This window comes from Poecile atricapillus, chromosome 24 (genome assembly GCF_030490865.1).
Source record: "Poecile atricapillus isolate bPoeAtr1 chromosome 24, bPoeAtr1.hap1, whole genome shotgun sequence".
NCBI lineage: Eukaryota > Metazoa > Chordata > Aves > Passeriformes > Paridae > Poecile > Poecile atricapillus.
The window spans coordinates 5247575-5261346 of NC_081272.1; positions in this window are offsets into that span (position 1 = coordinate 5247575).

The window sequence follows — 13772 nt, forward strand, 5'->3', positions numbered from 1 at the left end:
GACACAGGACAGCCAGGGGTGACACAGGACAATCAGGGATGGCACAGGACAATCAGGGATGGCACAGGACAATCAGAGGTGACACAGGACAATCAGAGGTGGCACAGGACAGTGAGGGGTGGCACAGGACAGTGAGGGGTGGCACAGGACAATGAGGGGTGACACAGGACAGTGAGGGGTGACACAGGACAATCAGAGGGTGACACAGGACAATCAGAGGTGACACAGGACAATCAGAGGTGGCACAGGACAGTGAGGGGTGGCACAGGACAATGGGTGGTGGCACAGGACAATGAGGGGTGACACAGGACAGTGAGGGGTGACACAGGACAATGAGGGGTGACACAGGACAGTGAGGGGTGACACAGGACAATCAGAGGTGACACAGGACAATGGGGGGTGGCACAGGACAATCAGAGGGTGACACAGGACAATCAGGGATGACACAAGACAATCAGGGGTGACACAGGACAGCCAGAGGGTGACACAGGACAGCCAGGGGGTGACACAGGACAATCAGGGGGTGACAGAGGACAATCAGAGGTGACACAGGACAATGGGTGGTGACACAGGACAATCAGAGGATGGCACAGGACAGCCAGAGGGTGACACAGGACAATCAGAGGGTGACACAGGACAATCAGAGGTGACACAGGACAATCAGGGGGTGGCACAGGACAATCAGGGGTGACACAGGACAATCAGGGGGTGGCATAGGACAATCAGGGGGTGACACAGGACAGCCAGAAGGTGACACAGGACAGCCAGGGGTGACACAGGACAGTGAGGGGTGACACAGGACAGTGAGGGGGTGACAGAGGACAATCAGAGGTGACACAGGACAGCCAGGGGTGACACAGGACAATCAGGGATGGCACAGGACAAGCAGGGGTGACACAGGACAATCAGGGGTGGCACAGGACAAGCAGGGGTGACACAGGACAATCAGGGGTGACACAGGACAATCAGGGGGTGGCATAGGACAATCAGGGGGTGGCACAGGACAATTGGTGGTAACACAGGAAAATCAGAGGATGGCACAGGACAATGGGGGGTGACACAGGACAATCAGAGGGTGACACAGGACAATGGGTGGTAACACAGGACAATCAGGGACAGGCCAGCACTGCCACATCCCTGTCCCTCACCCTGAGGCCACCATTGCCCTGTGTCCCCTGCCCTGCAGAGGAGCAGGATCCCTTTCCAGAGGGGTGGAGCTGTGCCCATGGATCCATCCAGCCACGGTCGGTGCCCTGCCCGTTCCCCTCTGGAGGTGACTCCAGATCCAACAGCTGCCGGATTTTCCCTTGGAATAATCCTGCTGACATTTCCCTAATCCCTGAGAGACTCCTCTGCCTGCCCAGATCCCCTGCCCTGATTAGCACAGCCCTCCTCAGCCTCTGCTCTCTCCCAGCAGAACATTCCAGAGCTTTCCTGCTTCCCTGGATCTGGGAATGCTCCCATTGTTACCTCTCAAAATCCCCCTTTTCCAGCAGACCATTCCAGGAATTCAGTTATTTCCAAGGCAGGAACACAGCTCCAACTCTGATTTCCCTGGATCTGAACCCCTCACAAAGCTCAAACACGAAGCAAAACGTGGCCAGACTCCCAGGAGAAGCTCCTGGAGCCAAGAAATCCAAGAATCCAAGGAGAAACAGATGTTCCCAGGCAGAAGAGGGGATCAGCTTGCAGCAGTCCAGGAAAACAACGGGAAAATCTCCTCCATTTTCCCTGTTTGGGGGAAAACTTCCTCAGGGATGGGGCTGGAATGTGAAAATGGGCTCTGGAATGAGGAATTAGGGTCTGGCTAGGGAAGGGCCACTTCTCCTGGAGTTTTTGGTGGGAATAATGAGAGATTAAACACTTGATGGATCCATCCATCCATCCATCCATCCATCCATCCATCCATCCATCCATCCATCCACACCAAAGCCATATATTCAATCCAAGGGTTACAAATTAAGGACCACAGGGATTTGTTTTTCCAAAAAATTTTCCAAATTTGTTTTCCATTTTGTTTTTTTTTCTTTCCAGGTCTGAGCTGGCTGGGATGAATCCCAGTGTATCCCAGGCCCTTCCCCAAATCCTGCTTCCAAAGGTGCATTCCCAACCTCATCCCTTCCCTGGCAAAACCAGGTCACCATCTGCTCTGCCTTGGTGACAGCTCCTGCCTCTGCAGGAGATCCAAGAGCTTTTCCCAGATTCCCACTCCAATCCTGATAATCAACAAGGCCACGGGAGCAGGGATGCTGGCAGGTCATGGAATAACCAGGAATATCCATCATGATCCTCAGGAGATTCCCAATTCCCAACTCCTGCAGGAGTTCTCCTTCTGTTCTGCTTCCCAGATTTATTTTCCATCTTCCAGCCTGCAGCAAAAGGGACACAGAGCAGGCACAGAGGAGACTCCCAGCCTTTTCCAAGCTCTGGAGGAAAATTTCCAGGAATTTTCCCAGCCTTTTAACAGGAGGAAAAGGCTGGGAAAACAAGAGCCAGGGAAAAGCTTCTTCCTCTCCCAGGAAGCCTCCTGGGCCTGCCATTCCCAGAGCTGGCTCCTTTCCATCTCCTGCTGCTTCCTGACAGCCATTCCCAGGAAAAAAAGCTTTTCCTGGATGTTTTAGCTGCTGTCCAAGGCAGGTCTGACCCTTCATGAGTGGCTCCTTCCCTGTCCTGACAGCTGAGAGTGCCACAGTCCCGCTCCCAGCAGGGATTTGGATCCACATCCCAGTGGATCCCATCCACATCCTCCCAGTCCCTGCTGGATTCCTGGCTCTGCTTCACAGGATAATGTTTCCAAGCGCTGGGTTTGATCCCAAAGCTCCTCTCAGGAGTGGGAAAAGGTTAACAAACAAAAATCCCGAATATCAGTGAGGCACAGGGGTTGTTGTGGGGTGGAGGAAGCACAGGGAGCCTCTTCCTCCCTGGATGGAGCAGGAATCCTTTATTCCAGCTGGAACCCCTTTATTCCTGCTGGAACCCCTCAATTCCAGCTGAAACCCCTTTATTCCAGCTGAAATCAATCCTGGCACACTCTAATCCCAAATGAAATACTTTTATTTCCTGCTGGAACCCCATTATTCCATATGGAACCCCTTTATTCCATATGGAATCCCTTTATTCCATCTGGAACTCCTTTATTCCATCTAGAATTCCGTTATTCCACCTGTAACCCCTTTATTCCAGCTGAAATCCTTCCTGGATCCACCCTCATTTCAAATGGAATCCTTTTCTTTCCTGCTGGAACACCATTATTCCATCTGGAACCCCTCTATTCCATCTGGAACCCCTCTATTCCAGCTGAAATCCTTCCTGGAAAGCCCTCATTCCAGCTGGAATCCTTTCATTTCCTGCTAGAACCCCCATTATTCCACCTGGAACCCCTCTATTCCATCTGGAACCCCTCTATTCCAGCTGGAATCCTTTGTGGAACACCCTCATTCCATGTGGAATCTTTTTATTTCCTACTGGAACCCCCATTATTCCACCTGGAACCCCACGATTCCATTTGGAACCCATCCTGGAATGCCCTCATTCCAGCTGGAATCCTTTTATTCCCTGCTAGAACCCCTTAATTCCATCTGGAACTCCTTTATTCCAGCTGAAATCCTTCCTGGAACACCATAATTCCAGATGGAATCCTTTCATTTCCTACTAGAACCCCCATTATTCCACCTGGAACCCCTCTATTCCATCTGGAACCCCTCTATTCCAGCTGGAATATTTTTATTTCCTACTGGAACCCCATTATTCCACCTGGAACCCCACAATTCCATTTGGAACCCATCCTGGAACACCCTCATTCCAGCTGGAATCCTTTTATTCCCTGCTAGAACCCCCATTATTCCACCTGGAACTCCTCTATTCCAGCTGAAATCCTCTATTCCAGCTGAAATCCTTCCTGGAACCCCACAATTCCAGCTGGAACCCCACAATTCCAGCTGAAATCCCTCCTGGAACCCCTCTATTCCATCTGAAACCCCACAATTCCAGCTGAAATCCTTCATTCCAGCTGAAATCCTTTATTCCAGCTGAAATCCTTCCTGGAACCCCACAATTCCAGCTGAAATCCTTTATTCCAGCTGAAATCCTTCCTGGAACACCCTCATTCCAGCTGGAATCCTTCCATTTCCTGCTAGAACCCCATTATTCCACCTGGAACCCCACGATTCCATATGGAATCCTTTATTCCAGCTGAAATCCTTCCTGGAACACCCTCATTCCATGTGGAATTCCTTTATTTCCTGCTGGAACCCCATTATTCCAGCTGGAACCCCTTTATTCCATCTGGAACCGCTTTATTCCACCTGGAACCCCTTTATATCAGCTGAAACCCTTCCTGGAACACCATAATTCCAGCTGGAATCCTTTTATTCCATGCTAGAACCCCCATTATTCCACCTGGAACCCCTTAATTCCAGCTGGAACCCCTCTATTCCAGCTGAAATCCCTCCTGGAACCCCACAATTCCAGCTGGAATCCTTCCTGGAACCTCACAATTCCAGCTGAAATCCTTTATTCCAGCTGAAATCCTTCCTGGAACCCCTCTATTCCATCTGGAACCCCACAATTCCAGCTGAAATCCTTCATTCCAGCTGAAATCCTCTATTCCAGCTGAAATCCTTCCTGGAACCCCACAAGTCCAGCTGAAATCCTTTATTCCAGCTGAAATCCTTCCTGGAACCCTACAATTCCAGCTGAAATCTTCTATTCCAGCTGGAATCCTTTCTTCCAGCTGAAATCCTTCATCCCAGGTGCCCCAAGGCAGCAGCTGTCCCCTCTCTCCTCAAGGGTGACACTCCTCCTCCTCCTCCTCCTCCTCCTCCTCCTCCTCCTCCTCCTCCATCCCCGCATCCCGCCGGTTGCCATGGCAACGCTTTGGGAAGACGAGAGCTTCATTATCAGTTTCTCTACAGAATCAAAAGGAAAATAAAAATAAAGCCTTGGATAAAATCTTGTTTTCTCCCCGCTGCCGTGATTTGTTCCTGACCCTCCTGTGTTTGTTGATTATCCAGGGTGACTTCCCAAATTTTCCAGAGGTTTGGAGGGATTATGGGAATCCCAGCCTCGGGAATAAGCACAGAGCAGCATCCTGGAAAAAAAAACAAACTCCTCTGGGTAATTCCCAAGCCTCAAGGAACGCGTGAATTGTTGTTAATTAAACAGCAATCAGCAGCTTCCAAGGGAAAAAATATTTCCCTATGGAGCAGGGATGCCCTGGGATCAATCCCACTGAGCAATTCCAGGGAGGCTGCAGAGCTCCAGGACATCCAGGATGAATCCCAGAAATGCAGAGCAGCAGGTTTATGAGTCAGGCAGAGGAATGTGAGAAAATCGGGAAGGAAATGCCAAACAAATCACGGATTCTCTTTTTTTTTTTTTCACAGCTTTTTGCAGCGTTGCCAAGGCCCCTTCCCACGCGGGCCAATCCCCCTCTTTCCCCTCGCATCCAGAGCTTTCCAGGATCCCTTCCCACCCCGCTGACGTGTGCCTTTTCCTTTCCTTTCCCTTTCCCTTTCCTTTCCTTTCCTTTCCTTTCCTTTCCTTTCCTTTCCTTTCCTTTCCTTTCCTTTCCTTTCCTTTCCTTTCCTTTCCTTTCCTTTCCTTTTTCCTTTCCTTTCCTTTTTCCTTTCCTTTTTCCTTTCCCCTTTCCTTTCCCCTTTCCTTTCCTTTCCTTTCCTTTCCTTTCCTTTCCTTTCCTTTCCTTTCCTTTCCTTTCCTTTCCTTTCCTTTCCTTTCCTTTCCTTTCCTTTTTCTCCACATTTTCTTTAAAAGTCACTCAGGAAGCGGGAGTTGAGAAAACGGGAGAGCTGGAGCATCACTGATCCCTCTCTCCTGGATTCCTGGAAACACCCATCAGCCTGGAAATCCCATCCCGGGAAAAAAAGCCCTTCCTGGAAAAGCTGGGATCAAAAAGTCATCAAATCCTCAGTTTTCATCCTGGAAAAGTTCACATGGAAAATGTCTGGGATGGGGTTGGGAAGGGTGGGAGTTCCCAGGTCCCTGCAAATCCCGGGAGCGCGTGGTGGGGCTGGAGAGGAATCCCGGGAATTCCCGGTGGGACTGGGACTGTGCTGGGAACACGGGGATGGGGAGCAGAGTTTGGAAGCCGGGAGGGGACTCATCCCTCGATCCCATCCCTGCTCCAAGCCCTGGAACGTGCAGCTCCCTCCAGCAGGACAGACGGACACACGAGGCAGCCCCGGCTGCTCCCCTGGGAATTCCACATTCCCTGTCACTCCCGGGATCCCGGGAATGCGCTCCCCCTCCTCGGCAGCCAGGCTCCTGATCCAGATGGATCCAGCTCCAAATCCAAGGAATCAGAGCCCACGAGCCTCTCTGCACTCGGGAGCAGCACCAAGGGATTGATGGATTGATGGATTTATGGATTTATGGGAAGCCCAAGCTGGGCTCTGCCAATTCCCAAACCAAGGAATCCAGGACAGCACGGAGCTGTCACCCTCAGGCAGGTGACAAACACATCCCAGATCCCGGTGGGATTGCGCTGGGATTGGGCAGGGCAGGAGGCAGATGAGGAATCAGGGCTGGAGCTGGATGGGAACAGCATCTCCAGCACTGGGAATCACAAAATTCCAGAGTTAGGAACAGCATCTCCAGCACTGGGAATCAAAATTCCACAGTTGGGAACAGCATCTCCAGCACTGGGAATCACAAAATTCCAGAGCTGGGAACAGCATCTCCAGCACTGGGAATCAAAATTCCAGAGTTGGGAACAGCATCTCCTGCACTGGGAATCACAAAATTCCACAGTTGGGAACAGCATCTCCAGCACTGGGAATCAAAATTCCAGAGCTGGGAACAGCATCTCCAGCACTGGGAATCACAAAATTCCAGAGTTGGGAACAGCATCTCCAGCACTGGGAATCACAGAATTCCAGAGGTGGGAACAGCATCTCCAGCACTGGGAATCACAAAATTCCAGAGTTGGGAACAGCATCTCCAGCACTGGGAATCACAGAATTCCAGAGGTGGGAACAGCATCTCCAGCACTGGGAATCACAAAATTCCAGAGCTGGGAACAGCATCTCCAGCACTGGGAATCACAGAATTCCAGAGTTGGGATGGCACTCAAGGCATGGATTCTGTCCCTAATTCTGCTCCAAATCCAAGGGCAGCAAAGGTTCAAACACCTTTGGATCCACATCTCCCAAAAAAAGCTCCTGAGGGAAGTTTGCAAGGATGAATTCATGGAGGAGGCAGCAGCTGGGGACAGGAGGTGACAGCAGGTGACCTTTGAGAGCTCCAGTGGTGACATTCAGCTGTGAGGCCACCAGAGCCACAATCCCCAGTGCCAGAAATGGCATCACATCACCAGGGAATGTCACAGATCCATGGAATGGTTCCAAAATGGGATCTAAAGGATCATCCCTTTCCACCCCTGGCAGGACAGGGACACTTCCCACTATCCCAGGGTGCTCCAAGCCCTGCCCAACCTGGCCTTGGACACTTCCAGGGATCCAGGGGCAGCCACAGCTTCTGTGGGAATCAGTGTGGGCATCCCAAATACTGGGATTAGGAGATGCACAAATGCTGGGATCAGGAGATCCCAAATGTTGGGATTGGGAGATGCCCAAAGGTTGGGATTTGGAGATCCCAAATGTTGGGATCAGGAGACACACAAATGTTGGGATTGGGAGATGCACAAATGTTGGGATTAGGAGATGCACAAATGTTGGGATCGGGAGATGCACAAATGTTGGGATCGGGAGATGCACAAATGTTGGGATCGGGAGATGCACAAATGTTGGGATCGGGAGATGCACAAATGTTGGGATCGGGAGATGCACAAATGTTGGGATCAGGAGATGCTCAAATGTTGGGATCAGGAGATGCACAAATGTTGGGATTAGGAGATTTCCAAATGTTTGGATTTGGAGATGCACAAATGTTGGGATTGGGAGGTCCAGCCAGAGCCAGAGCTCCTCCCAAGTGCAAATTGTGCAGAGCCCAAAGGTAACTCCCCAATTTAGAAGGTCCCTGCCCTCAGCATCCCTGTTTGCCCTTGAAATCCTTGTCCAGGGAACAGGGATCATTTCCCACCTGGATTCCATCTAAAATCCTTCCTTTGCCTCTCACCAAATGAATTCAATCCACACCCCTGGTGTTTTAGGGCCCTTTTCTCCCTGGATTCCAGGTGAACATTCCCTCAGCCTTTATGGATGGTCATTCCCACCCCTCTGCTGCCTCAGCTCCAGGGAAAATGCCAGGGAGACTCAGCTAATGCAGATTTTATGGATAATGTAATGCAGATTTTATGGCTAATGCAGATTTTATGGCTAATGCAGATTTTATGGCCAGTGGAGCCAAGCTGGGCATACTGGGATGGCACTGAACAAGCAGAGCTCTGTGTCTTGCCGAGCTCCAGCCAGGAAATCACTCCAGGAGGCTCCAAATTCATTTCTCCCCCTTCTCCTGGGAGGTCCTGGAGGAGGCCTGGATTTAATGCTGCTCTCTCCGTGCCCCTGGATCGATCAGATATTGGATTTTGGGAGCAGCAGAGAGCTCCCATCAATTAGGGAGAGGCTCCTGCTGCATTAAAGCCCCGTGGCCACAGTCAGGAGCCCTCCAAGAGCAATTCCTGGCTGTGTTATTGTGTTTCCAACAGGAGATTGATCCCTGGGAGGTCAGATTTATTCCAGAATCAAAGATGGGATGAGCCACAGCGAGGACACTGCAGGGATCTCTGCAATAACCCCAGGAAAAGGGGATGGAGCAGCAGGGGGGAGCCTCTTGGTTTTCCACAGGGACAGGAGGGATGAGGCTCCTCTCCAAGGATAAAACCACAGATAATTCCTGAAGAGGTGGATGAGAGAAAGATGGAGCAGCTCCCATCAAAGCTCCCATTCCCAGTTTTGGGGAGGTTGGTTCTGGCAGTGCTCAGGCAGTGGAAACTCAAGGGATTCATCATCCAAGGGCTCCACCTGCCTGGAATGGGGATTCCCATCAGCTGGGATTCTGCAGGGAGTAAAACAAAAGAAAAAAAGAAGGAATTCCAGGGATGGGAAGGATGTGAGGAAGAGGAGGATGGTGCCTTTGCAGAGAAAGGTGCTGAGACAGGTCAGGAACCCCCAGACTTTGGGAAGGGGTAAAGGCAATAATTCAGCTCCTCTAAAAAACTCTGTGCCCAGATCCTAATCCAGCTCCAGAGGAAAGATTTCCTGCTCCCACAGGAACACATTCCCAGAGCTCACAGAGCAGGAAGGAGCAGGAGGCAGCAGCATCAGGTTTTTCCCCAAAAAAAAGGAATTTATTTCAACAATTTCAAGGCAAAAACAGCCTCCTGTTATCCCAGAGAAGCCAGGATCCCAGGAATCACCTCTGAGTCTGTCCTGCTTTTTCCATCCTGTGTTTCTGGGCCAAGGAGGAGCTGGCAGGAGCAGGAATGTGGCCAGGCTGGGAATGCTGAGGCCAGGCTGGGTGTGAAGTGTCCTGTGGGATGCCTGAGCTGCAGCCCAGATCCATTTGCTCTCCACAGGATCCATTCACAGGGACAACAGGGATGGGATGAGGCTCAGCCCCTGCCTGGCTGAGCAGGAATTCCTGCTCTCCTGGAGCTGTGGAGGAGCTTTTCCATGGGGCTGGAACAGTCTCACCACCCTCCATGGTGCAGGAGCATCACTCCATGAGGATCCCAAGGATGTGGACTGGGAATGTCCAGGGGGAGGTGATGAGGCTGTGACAGTGTGGGCAGCTCCTCTCCCCAAAATCCTGACAAAAATGGCTTTTTTAACCCCTCTGTTTCAGATCCTGTTTTCTTAACTCCCTGCCACCCAGGGCTGGTGATTTCCTCTCCAATTCCTCAGCTCTCCCTGTGGAGCACAGCACAGCACAGCACACTTCCCTAATTCCCACTAGCAGCACCATTTGGCTCAGCAGCAGCAGCAGCAGCAGGAACACCTGAGATCCCAGGGAAGCTGCTGCCCTCGGCTCTCCCCTCTCCCAGGACAAAACCTCTCCTAAAAGAGCAGAAAAATCCATTCCCATCCCAGGGAAGCTGCTGCCCTCGGCTCTCCCCTCTCCCAGGACAAAACCTCTCCTAAAAGAGCAGAAAAATCCATTCCCATCCCAGGCTCTGAGACGCCAGGGATAATTGATACACGGCTCCAGGAGATAAAGAATGGAACCTTTCCTCTTCTTCCTCCAGGATCTTTGTGTCTGCAGCTCCCAGAGCTGGGCAGACTCTGACCTTGAGCTCCTGAATTAATCCTGGAGCAGGGAGGGAGCAGGGAGGGAGCAGGGAGGGAGCAGGGAGGGAGGGAGCAGGGATGGAGCAGGGATGGAAGGAGCAGGGATGGAGCAGGGATGGAGCAGGGATGGAGCAGGGATGGAGCAGGGATGGAGCAGGAGCAGGGAAGGAGCAGGGAAGGAGCAGGGATGGAGCTGGGATGGAGCAGGGAGGGAAGGAGCAGGGATGGAGCAGGGATGGAGCAGGGATGGAGCAGGGATGGAGCTGGGATGGAGCTGGGATGGAGCAGGGATGGAGCAGGGAAGGAGCAGGGATGGAGCTGGGATGGAGCAGGGATGGAGCAGGGATGGAGCAGGAGCAGGGAAGGAGCAGGGAAGGAGCAGGGATGGAGCAGAGATGGAGCAGGGAGGGAAGGAGCAGGGATGGAGCAGGGATGGAGCAGGGATGGAGCAGGGATGGAGCAGGGATGGAGCAGGAGCAGGGAAGGAGCAGGGAAGGAGCAGGGATGGAGCTGGGATGGAGCAGGGATGGAAGGAGCAGGGATGGAGCAGGGATGGAGCAGAGATGGAAGGAGCAGGGATGGAGCAGGGATGGAGCAGGGATGGAGCAGGGATGGAGCAGGGATGGAGCAGGGATGGAGCAGGGATGGAGCAGGGATGGAGCAGGAGCAGGGAAGGAGCAGGGAAGGAGCAGGGATGGAGCAGAGATGGAAGGAGCAGGGATGGAAGGAGCAGGGATGGAAGGAGCAGGGATGGAAGGAGCAGGGATGGAGCAGGGATGGAGCAGGAGTAGGGATGGAGCAGGGATGGAGCAGGGATGGAGCAGGAGTAGGGATGGAGCAGGGATGGAAGGAGCAGGGATGGAGCAGGGATGGAGCAGGGATGGAGCAGGGATGGAGCAGGAAGGGAGCAAGAAGGGAGCAGGAAGGGAGCAGGGAGGGAGCAGGGAGGGAGCAGGGATGGATGGAGGGAGCAGGGATGGAGCAGGAGTAGGGATGGAGCAGGGATGGAAGGAGCAGGGATATCACACCCAGCACTCAGCCCATCCCCTGAGCTTCCCCTTTCTCCTGGCCTTGCACAATTCCAGCTTTGTCCTCTGCTCCAGTTTGTGACTCTGTCCTCCCAAGATAAGCCCAGAGAAAAATGCCACCTGCTGCTCTGATCCCAAACACCCCCCAGCTCCAAACAGGCAGAATAATCCCAAAAATCATTTGGAAAAGCAGCAAAGTGCACACAGCATCCCTCCCTGAACAGGAGAGCTGGGACAGCCTTCCCTTGGAGTTGATTTTCCTGGGACACAGGGACACAGCTCTGTCACCACTGCTGGCACTGCACATCCAAGGGCAGAATTCCCAGCAGCTGGAACAGCTCCCTGAGCGCTCCAGGGGTGACAGGGGACAGCAGCACGCCAGAACCGCCTGGGATTTCACTCCCACAGGGATTTCCCACATTTCCACACTGGGAGAAGCCTGTGGCTCAGCTGGCAAAGTGACAAGTGACAAAGATCTGCCCAGAAGAGCCCCCAGCGCTGCTCTCCCCAGCTCTGCCAGCAGCAGGATGAATCCAAAGCCATTTCCAAGCCAAGGCAAAGCGGTTTCATTCCAAAAGGAATGGAAATCTTGGATTGAGCTCTCAGCTGGCAGAGGCAGGTGATAAATCAGCTCTGCAGGCACAGAGGTGACACCTGGGACAGCCACAGCTCACACAGCTGAGCCCAGGATAACGGCAATGGCTGGAAATCTCAATGCCAAGGAAAACTCAGGATGGCCCAAATCCTGGGAGGAGATTCCCTCCTTCCAAAGAGTGTCCCACATCCTGGGATCAATTCCCTCTTTCCAAAGGGTGTTCCACATCCTGGGATCAATTCCCTCTTTCCAATGTCCTAAATCCTGGGATCAATTCCCTCTTTCCAAAGAGTGTCCCACATCCTGGGATCAATTCCCTCTTTCCAATGTCCCAAATCCTGGGATCAATTCCCTCTTTCCAATGTCCCACACCCTGGGATCAATTCCCTCTTTCCAATGTCCCACATCCTGGGATCAATTCCCTCTTTCCAATGTTCCACATCCTGGGATCAATTCCCTCTTTCCAAAGGGTGTCCCAAATCCTGGGATCAATTCCCTCTTTCCAATGTCCCAAATCCTGGGACCAATTCCCTCTTTCCAAAGGGTGTCCCAAATCCTGGGACCAGATTCCCTCTCTTCTCAGATATTTCACTTTCTGGGACCAGATTCCCTCTTTCCAGGGGCAACACATCCCAAATTCCCAGATTCTCTCTTTCCAATGTCCCACATTCTGGGAGCAGATTCCCTCCCTTCTCAGATATTTCACTTTCTGGGACCAATTCCCTCTTTCCAGAGAATGTTCCACATCCTGGGACCAATTCCCTCTTTCCAATGTCCCAAATCCTGGGACCAATTCCCTCTTTCCAATGTCCCAAATCCTGGGATCAATTCCCTCTTTCCAGAGGCAACACATCCCAAATTCCCAGATTCCCTCTTTCCAGAGGGTGTCCCACATCCTGAGACCAGATTCCCTCTCAGATATTTCACTTTCTGGGACCAATTCCCTCTTTCCAATGTCCCAAATCCTGGGATCAATTCCCTCTTTCCAATGTTCCACATCCTGGGAGCAGATTCCCTCTCTTCTCCAATATTTCACTTTCTGGGACCACATTCCCTCCTTCCAGAGGCAGCACATCCCAAATTCCCAGGTTCTCTCTTTCCAATGTTCCACATCCTGGGATCAATTCCCTCTTTCCAATGTCCCAAATCCTGGGATCAATTCAATTTCCAATGTTCCACATCCTGGGACCAATTCCCTCTTTCCAATGTTCCACATCCTGGGATCAATTCCATCCTTCCAGACAATGTCCCATATCCTGGGATCAATTCCCTCTTTCCAATGTCCCACATCCTGGGATCAATTCCCTCTTTCCAATGTTCCACATCCTGGGACCAATTCCCTCTTTCCAATGTTCCACATCCTAGGATCAATTCCCTCTTTCCAAAGGGTGTCCCACACCCTGGGATCAATTTCCTCTTTCCACAGAGGCAGCACATCCCAAATTCCCAGATTCCCTCCTTCCAGAGGGTGTCCCACATCCTGAGACCAGATTCCCTCTCAGATATTTCACTTTCTGGGACCACATTCCCTCTTTCCAGGGGCAACACATCCCAAATTCCCAGATGCCCTCTTTCCAGAGAATGTTCCACATCCTGGGATCAATTCCCTCTTTCCAAAGGGTGTCCCAAATCCCGGGACCAGATTCCCTCTCTTCTCAGATATTTCACTTTCTGGGACCAATTCCCTCTTTCCAATGTCCCAAATCCTGGGACCAATTTCCTCTTTCCAATGTTCCACATCCTGGGACCAATTCCCTCTTTCCAATGTCCCAAATCCTGGGATCAATTCCCTCTTTCCAAAGGGTGTCCCAAATCCTGGGATCAATTCCCTCTTTCCAATGTCCCAAATCCTGGGATCAATTCCCTCTTTCCAGAGGCAACACATCCCAAATTCCCAGATTCCCTCTTTCCAGAGGGTGTCCCACATTCTGGGAGCAGATTCCC